We start from the raw sequence: 9237 nt of genomic DNA, 5'->3' as shown, positions 1-9237 counted from the left end.
TCTGGCGTCATGTGAAGGTGACGTAGTCCTTCACCATCCTGGGTACAATTAGTAGCTGAAATACAACACATAGATGTCTGGCGATACGTTGTTTGTTATCAAAGGGTTTTGAATAATCTAGGTTACCACCGTTTTATTCACTTCAGGAGGATGAAAGGCAGAACCGCCACTACTGCGATTCGAACCTGCCCGGGACTGATGTATCTACATGCACACAGAAGGGTTCGTTCATTGCTCAGTGATAACACATTACATATATATGGCTTATGTTATGGGAGACTCGGTGGCCCCTCACCACATTCTGCAGGGGGTGAGGGCCTAATTTTACCCTACATGGCTGTGCAGAGAACTGCGCCGATGACAGCAGGAACCACCATGTGTCACGGAAATCTCAACTATTTGAAACGTCACCCTCGAATGCGCTGCCCACAAATGGCCGGTAGCGCCGTGCTATTTGTGCCAAATAACAATAAGAAATGAGCCTTCTGCACGCATCTGCCTGCGCTAAAAGGCCTTCGAAGAGCAACTCCAGCCGCTAATGTTAAAGTGCGACGTGCTGCCTTTGTGAAAGTAAAAGCGGGCGAGCAAGAGGAAGAGACAGCAAGCCTCTCAAAGAAGGGGGGCTCTGAGCGTGAGGCAAGGACACAACGTGCAGAGACGCAGCGAGCATGCGCTGCAACGCTTGGTGAGTTGACGGGGCCTAAGGGAGACACGGCGGTCACCAACCCCACTTCCAAAGAAACCGGACAGAAAACCAACGACAGTAGATCTCGCCAAGGGGATCAACGCATGTGCTGCAACGCAGGCGAGACCTAAAAACATCTGTCATTGGGTGAATGAAGTAGCGAGAATGACGGCGTACTGGTGCACGTGTGTGCAAGTTTTATATTTATTCTAAGGCCTACATGCGTCATGCGCCATTGCTTTACAGGTATGTGTACTGCATATAACGTAACGGCTGCTTTATTTTAAACATGACAGTAGCTTTTCATTTTTTCCTATGAATACCTGTTTTAAAATCGGTTTATTAGTGTTCATAAGTAGCAAAACAAACAGCTCATCACAGTCACTGTTAGCAGATAGTGAGAAGTAAGTGACCAATATCCACCAGTGCATGTTCTAGGCTAGTCAGGGATAATAAATATTAAAATGACAATGGTTCAGGGATAAAATTATAAAATAAACCTCATACACAACTTAACTAAACCAAAAACGTACAGTTTTAAGTCAAAGAAAAAGAGGTACCCACAAGAGATTTCTCTAAAAGTAGAAAAAAAATTGTGATTCAAATTACTCTTAGTGAAGAATACAATACAATACAAAATCCAATACATAAACAGACATACTTTATTTGCTCACAAAGTTACACTGGACAAACCTATATCAAAAAAGTACAGTGTAAGCAAAAACACACAATGGCAGAGAAAAGAACAATCCAAATGTTTGTTCATATTATAAAAGGAAAATAGTGCAATAAATGCTTCCTTTTGATCTGCCAAAGGACCTGTCAATAGGGTTTCGGCCATAGTGATTTGTTAAGTCATCATGAGGACATATAGAGCAGTGAGAACTACAGCAAAAATGAATTTGTAACAAGTAATGATTCCAAAAGGAATCCAATAGAAGATTCTTAATCAAAGGGTCGTGAATTCACAGCTGTCTTCATTTCATTATTTCATAGAACCGCAGTTCCTTTATCACCACGCATATAATAAATTACACTAGTTCAGAGCAATTACGACAATGTGTCTCAATATCCTACAAATTCACAGATTTAAGCTCCTGGGAAATAAATGCCCCTTGAACTGTTGCACCTTGGCGACTGGGCAGTATAATGGTGCAAACCCTAATTTGTTGGGCAACTGTACAGCACTTGTGCGCATGCATGGCTCCAAATCACTATATTTTACAAATGTTGTTTACCATTTATAACTTTATATTTTCTAATTAATGTTTTTGTTAGGACCATATTGTCCTTTTTGTTCCATCAGATTGTTCCTCAGTCGTGTGTGGCGAGTTCTTTTGTGCCCGGCTTAAAATTGAGGTAGCCTGCTGATCAGTGCCTTAACAGGAAGTTAACTGTCTTGACTTTGAGGGCATTTTGGATCTTCTCCTGGCCGTGCGGTCCACAGTACTTCTGGTTTACTTTTGTGACAGACAACACTCATGATCTAACAGAACACACCCATTATTTGCTTCTACACTATTAAATATTTGAAGAAATCAGGGTTACAGAGCCTGTGGCATGTAATGCTGTAAAGCCTTCTTCGATACCAGAAGAAATTGACATGAACAACTCTGTACTGCTGTTGCGTTCTCTCTCACGCTTACATGCTCAAATTATGTTGCTTGATGGCATGGTTGAGAATGGCCCTCTTGATTTTTTTTAGATTTTTTTTTTTAAGACCAAGTTTCTTTTATTGTAATGTGATGCTAACACTGGCAGCACAAATAAAACTAATTTACAGAGTTAAGAAATTAGGTTTTTAAACAGTTTTACTTCAACATCCAACAGCACGATTAACACCTGGCTACTAAATCTTCATATTATAAAAGAGGAAACATAACAATCACAAAAGGGTCAATGTCAGGGTGGCTGCACCTAGGCTGAGAAGATGCATGCTGAGTCGTGGAAAAGCAGAGTTTCAGGGTGTATGGGTAAGGCCCACTTGGGTTTTTATCTGAAAGTGGTTTAATACGCTCAGCGTTTCCACAGCGTCATTTTTTTCATCCCATTCCAGCAAGCCTGAAGAACTCCGTGCACTTTTTCTACTAAACACCTTGACTGAACTTGGCTTCTTTACACCCAACTCTTCGCAAATCTCGTAGAAGTTGTCCGCTGTCACTTCCTGAGGTGCATTGAAGAAATGAAGGATGATGCTAGGGTGCTGTATCCTATTCTTTGCTGCTTGTTCCGGTGTGGAAAACCTGTTATTCCGAGAGCCGCTGAAATTCTTAAAGCTGCACGAACCATCTTCGAGTACATACGACTGGCCCAGCATGATACCATGCTGCTTAGAAACACAAACGTTGAGTTTCTGTCAAAACATGAAGTTGTTGTTTAGGTGGGTGAGGGCGCGATCTACAGCATAACCGTCGGACATCTCTACCATGGCAGCTCCAGGTGTACTCTTCATGAATTTAACCTTCTCCACATTTCCATAAAGACAGAACACATTGAAGACTCGATCACAGTTTATCTTGGAAGGCTCCAAACCATAAACCATCAGAACGGAACTGTCTGCATGTGGGCCAAACTCTTGCGGAGGCGGGAGTGGGGGCGGATGCCCTCCGTACTGAGGTTGAAAGCTCCGTGGTCTAGGACGAGGAGGTGGGTCAGATGCAGAAGGGGGTACTCATTTGTCTTCCTTCATAGTGAGGTGCTGGGGGACCGTATCCATCGTCATAGTGCCCATGATAGGCACCATGAGGCCCACCCATAGCTGGTCCAAGTCCAGCCTTACCATATTCTGCTGGATGATCACCAAGCAAGGGTGGCTGCCTTTGGCGCTTGTTGGGGTTATTGCCAGTGTCTCATTGGCAATTCAGGTTGGGATTTGTGTAATCCCAGGTGTCTTGGTCGTTCCTGAACACATTCTGCCGTGTTGGCTTGGCATACTCTATCTTTAGAGTGCAGCAGCTGGAGTATATATCTGCCCCATTTAGAGATGACTTCGCTCTTTGCGCACTTTAAACAGAGTCGAACTCCACCATCGACTGAACACCTTTTTTTCTAAAGATGACAATCCTCTGAACAGGACCACAGAGGTTACAAATGGTGTATCAATCAATCAATCATAGCATTTATATAGTGCACTACTCACCCGGAGGGTCTCAAGGCGCTTGGGGAGGGGGGGTCCGCTACTGCTCGAACAGCCAGGTCTTGAGCTGCTTCCTGAAGGCGAGGTGGTCTCGGAGGTGGGTCGGGAGGGAGTTCCAAGTCTTGGCGGCCAGGTGGGAGAAGGATCTTCCTCCTGTTGTGGCTCTTCGGATGCGTGGCTGGTCGATCGAAGGTGGCGTGTGGGAGCGTAGAAGTTGAGGCGGCTGTTGAGGTAACTCGGGCCTTGGTTGTTCAGGGCTTTGTGTGCGTGGGTGAGGAGGCAGAAGGTGATTCTCTTGTTGACCGGGAGCCAGTGCAGGTCTCTCAGGTGTCTGGAGATGTGGCTTCGTCTGGGGATGTCGAGGATGAGTCTTGCTGAGGCGTTCTGGATTCGCTGGAGTCTCTTCTGGAGCTTGGCGGTGGTTCCGGCGTAGAGGGCGTTGCCGTAGTCCAGACGGCTGGTGACGAGGGCCTGGGTGACCGTCTTCCTGGTCTCAGTGGGGATCCACCGGAAGATCTTACGTAGCATGCGCAGGATGTTGAAACAAGACGAGGAGACGGCGTTGACTTGTCTGGTCATGGAGAGGGAGGAGTCCAGGATGAAGCCCAGGTTGCGTGCGTGGTCTGTTGGTTTGGGTGCGGAGCCCAGGGCGGGTGGCCACCAGGAGTCGTCCCAGGCGGAGGGCGAGGAGCCCAGGATGAGAACTTCCGTCTTATCTGAGTTCAGTTTCAGGCGGCTGGTCATCATCCATTCGGCTAAGTGTTTCATCCCTTCGTGTAGGTCGGCTCTGGCGGGGTCGTTGGTCAGGGAGAGGATCAGCTGTGTGTCGTCGGCGTAGGAGATGATGTTGAGGTTGTGTTGGCGTGCAATGGCCGCAAGGGGGCTCATGTAGACATTGAAGAGGGTGGGGCTGAGCGAGGAGCCTTGAGGAACGCCGCAGATGACTTCGGTGGCCTCTGACCTGCACGGGGGTAGGCGTACTCTCTGTGTTCTTCCAGCGAGGAAGGAGATGATCCATTCCAGTGCCTTCTCCTGGATTCTGACGTTCCTGAGGCGTTGCACTAGGGTGCGGTGGCAGACAGTGTCGAATGCCGCGGAGAGGTCTAGGAGGATGAGGGCCGCTGTTTCTCCGTTGTCAAGCAGGGCACGGATGTCATCGGTGGCAGCAATGAGGGCGGTCTCTGTGCTGTGGTTGGCCCTGAAGCCCGACTGTGAGGGGTCGAGGGATCCATTCGTCTCGAGGAAGGCGGCCAGCTGCTTGTTGACTGTCTTCTCGATGACTTTGGCTGGAAACGGGAGGAGCGAGATGGGGCGGTAGTTCTTGAGTTCGGTGGGGTCTGCTGTTGGTTTCTTTAGTAGAGCGCGGAGTTCGGCGTGCTTCCAGCTATCAGGGAAGGTTGCGGTGTCGAAGGAGGCGTTGATGATGTCCCGTAGCTGGGGTGCGATGGCGTCGTCGGCTCTGTTGAAGACGTGGTGAGGGCAGGGGTCGGTTGGAGATCCGGAGTGGATGGAGTTCATTGTGCGGATGGTGTCTTCGGTGTTGATTGGGGTCCAGGCGCTGAGGGTGGTGGTGGGGGGCGTTGGTGCGGTCGTGGGGAGCGTTGGTTGTGTGCTGAAGCTGTTGTGTATGTCAGCGATCTTGTTGTGGAAGTAGGAGGCGAGGGAGTTGCAGAGGTCTTGTGATGGGGTGATGTTGTTGATTCCGGCGTTGGGGTTGGAGAGCTCTTTCACGATGTTGAAGAGTTCCTTGCTGTTGTGTGCGTTGTTGTCCAGTCTTTCCTTGAATGATGTTTTCTTGGTGGCGCGAATCAGTTGATGGTGTTTTCGAGTGGCGAGCTTGAGGGTGGTCATGTTGTCCGGTGTTGGGTCTCTTCTCCATGCTTTCTCGAGAGCTCGGCAGTTCTTCTTGGAGCTCTTGAGTTCGTCGGTGAACCAGGATGCTTTCTTGCTGCCGGGTCTGCTGGGCGGGGTCCTCAGTGGGGCGAGGTCGTCTGCGCAGTTGCTGATCCACTTCGTGAGGTTGTCGGCGGCCTGGCTGGGGTTCGCGGAACTGGCGGGAGGGTGCTGGTTCTGGGCTGCGGTGAGCTGGTCAGCCGTGATCTTGTTCCAGCTTCTTCGTGCAACCTGTTGCTGGTGGTGGTGGATCGTGGTCCTTCTGAAGCTGAAGTGGACGCAGCTGTGGTCCGTCCAGTGGAGTCCGGTGGCGTGGCTGAAGGCGATGTCTTTGCTGGATGAAAATACGGCATCGAGTGTGTGTCCGGCGAGGTGGGTGGGGGTGGTCACCAGTCCGAGGTTGACGAGGTTGTCAAGCAGGGTGGTGGTGTTGCGGTCATTGTTGTTCTCCAGGTGGAAGTTGAGGTCCCCGAGGAGGATGTAGTCAGCGGAGGGGAGGGCAAGCGGGCTGATGAAGTCGGCGATGTCTTCGCTGAATTGTGTGCGGGGTCCCGGGGGACGGTAGATCAGGGTGCCTCTGAGGGTGGTCTTGGGGTCGGTGTGGATCTGGAAGTGCAGGTGTTCGGCGGTTGTCAGGGTGTCGTCGGTGTTGGTCGTGATGTGGATGGTGTTCCTGTGGATCATGGCGATGCCTCCTCCCGTCTGGTTGACGCGGTCCCCCCGGGTGATCTTGTATCCGTCCGGGATGGCGATGGCGATGTCGGGCGCTGAGGAGGCGTTCATGCAGGTTTCCGTGAGGAAGGCGACGTCTGGAGATGTGGTGTCGAGGAGGTTCCAGAGTTGAACGGCGTGTCTGTGGACGGAGCGGGTGTTGAGCAGGATGCACTTCAGGTGGTTGCTGCTGGTGTTCGGCTTGGTGGGTGCTGGTGTAGTGCAGGTCCGTATGCATGTGAACTTGCAGGCGTGGCAGCTGAAGGGTCTGTGGGTGCGTCTCGGAGTGGCTCGGTAGCATCCCGGGGCTCGGCCGGTGTTGAGTGCGTTGAGGGTGGCGGCGTCGTACGTCCGGCGGGAGGGGTGGCCTCTGCGGGGGCTAGGGGTCCTGGCACTGGGCGCGGTCCAGGCGCGGACGGGCGTAGACGGGCTTACCTTTGGCGCACCTTCGGCGCTCAATCGGTGCTCCCGCTGCGCGCGTCCACTGCGCGGACGCTCTGGGGACGTCATAAGAAGGGAGCTGGTCGGGAGCGTCTGCGGGGAGGCGGGATCGAGAGCCAATCGGCTGGCGGGGGGGCGGGGCCGCGGGCTAGGGTGGCGGGAAAAGCTGAACATCCGTGGTAATTGAATAGATTGGGTTGAGGATGGTTAGAAGAAGCACGTTGTTGACACCTCTTGTATCATCACTGGGATCACCAGGACGAGAAATGTTCTGGCTTGTCAAATAATTCACAAAGACTGGCTGCCCTGCGATTTAGATGTGGTTGTCTGCAGCATAGTTCACAGCGTTGCATGCAGCAATGACATCTTCAAACTTCACCAGGGCCTGTCTTTTCTTAGGCATCACTACCACATAACTGATGGGTCCAAACTCCTGCAATGCTTCCACCAAGTCTGCTTCAACCACACCATCCATCAGGCCGAGGACATGTACGACGGGGGAAACTGCAGTGTTGTGTGGGTCTTCATAGTTACCTTCCCCACCAGCAGTATTCCCACCGAAATCGCAGCCATCCGTCTTCTACCTATTAGATGTGCGACCACTGTCATTGCCATAATATTGTCTTCCTTGAGTTGTCCGTCAGTTGCCCGGCGCCGAAGTCATGGTCCTGTTGATTTGCTCAGGATTGAGGTATCGTGGAGAGGTTTCAGCGCTCCTCAAAGAACTGTGATATTCAAGCAAATACTTCAGAGACAGTGTGTAGCAGTCAGGCACCGTGCAGGCAGCAAGGGTTTCCGAAAGACCGTCGAGTACAGTAATTGACAGAGTAGCCTAGAAAAGTGACAGCAAAATGCAGTTGGTGTGCTCGAGCAGTGTTCCACATACTAGCATACTGATAGGTATAAGCTGCTTTACATCTGAATAAGCTGAGATAAATAGAATTATTGTGAATCATAGAAATTAGTTACATTAGGGGGTGGAGTACAGAAATGCCTAAAGCTGTGACCACAGTCTGTAGCCTGAAGCCTTCTTTGGACATGTCACCTTCTCATCCCCATTATCTGATGTAGGTAATAGGACCTGCCTTCTATAGTACTTTTGTTGGAGGTGAACATAGCCTTAAAATGCAAGCTTCTGAAAAGCCCTCTACTTACAGTTTCCTTAGATATGCTTTTTATAGTCCCTCAGAGGCTAATGCCAAAAATGTAAAAACAGCCTTTTGAGCACCACTGTCTATGCAAATCTATCAATTATCCCAGACTACGTACTGTGGCGCTTTGGGGCTAAAACATGGTCTTGGCCAAGACTGCAGAGTATATAGAATAACTCGTTTCTATTAGATGACCTTAGAGTTGGCCTATGGCATTTCCTTTTACAATGTTGGCTAAAGGAGTCCTCCCCACCAGGCTTAGCCACACATTATTTGCTTCTTTACCTTGTTTCACTATCAGTATTCTGGACCTTAATCTTTTTGTGCGTTTATTGGATCTTACCTTTACTCAATTGCAAGCTCTGCATTTCATTCCCACTTCACTGCAAATTCTTCGACCCTTCATGTGAGTTATTTTATTTTGCCTTCCTTAGTCCTGTGAAACAGTAGTATCTTTTCTTCGTTTCACCAAGCAATCTTTTGATTTTCTGGATTTACTTTGATTTGCTTGGTTGTTCCATAGCTTTATTTGTGAGTTATTTTGACCCTTCTACGGGGCTTACCTCTGAGGTCTCTGAACTCACACCAATTTAAATGGAGGTCTCTGAACTCTCACCTATTTTATATAGAAATCCTGTACATCTTTATGATCACACCCTGGTTTAATTGGTATTGTTTGACAGATGTGTCTTCTTTAGCGCTGTAAACTGTTTGGATGACGCCATGACTCAATTGCATGGTCTAGCATATCTGGGGTGTATTTACTCTTTTGTGTTGCCTGACACAACACTTAGCTGTGAGACTTTTTTACATATCCTGTATTTCAAACTATCGTTTTTATGAGCTCTTAACATCCTTTTCTGGTCTGGGTATGATATTATTTACTGTTTTATTTATTGCATTAAAAAAAACTCTGCTGGTTGCCACTGTGAGTTAATTCTGGTGGAGGGGTTGTCCGTGCTGATACATCTGCTACAACAGCAACGTCTTAAGCTTTTATGGTTCCTAGGCTGCCTGTAGAAGGTATGTATTTTAACAGTAGATTATGCCACAAAACAGCTAGTCGTGTGAGTTGGCAAATATACAGTTACGTCCAGGTAAAATTGGGTGAGGTTCGGACTGCTTCGTTTGTGAGACTAACTGACAGGAGCTATTAAGGCGATAAAACCATGTTACAGAAGGCCATGTACTGTTAAGTGCAGCTAAAGTGGTGGTGGTAC

At 49.0% G+C, this 9237-nt stretch overlaps 1 pseudogene; it reads right to left on the bottom strand.

Moving 5' to 3' along the window:
- Positions 1 to 2510: 2510 nt before the first annotated feature.
- Positions 2511 to 7431, bottom strand: LOC147728967 (heterogeneous nuclear ribonucleoprotein L-like; annotated as a pseudogene).
- Positions 7432 to 9237: the final 1806 nt, after the last annotated feature.

Source organism: Lissotriton vulgaris, chromosome 2_2 (genome assembly GCF_964263255.1).
Source record: "Lissotriton vulgaris chromosome 2_2, aLisVul1.2, whole genome shotgun sequence".
Lineage (NCBI taxonomy): Eukaryota > Metazoa > Chordata > Amphibia > Caudata > Salamandridae > Lissotriton > Lissotriton vulgaris.
The sequence above is the reverse complement of the archived record's forward strand: the minus strand, read 5'-3'. Positions and strand labels throughout refer to the sequence as shown.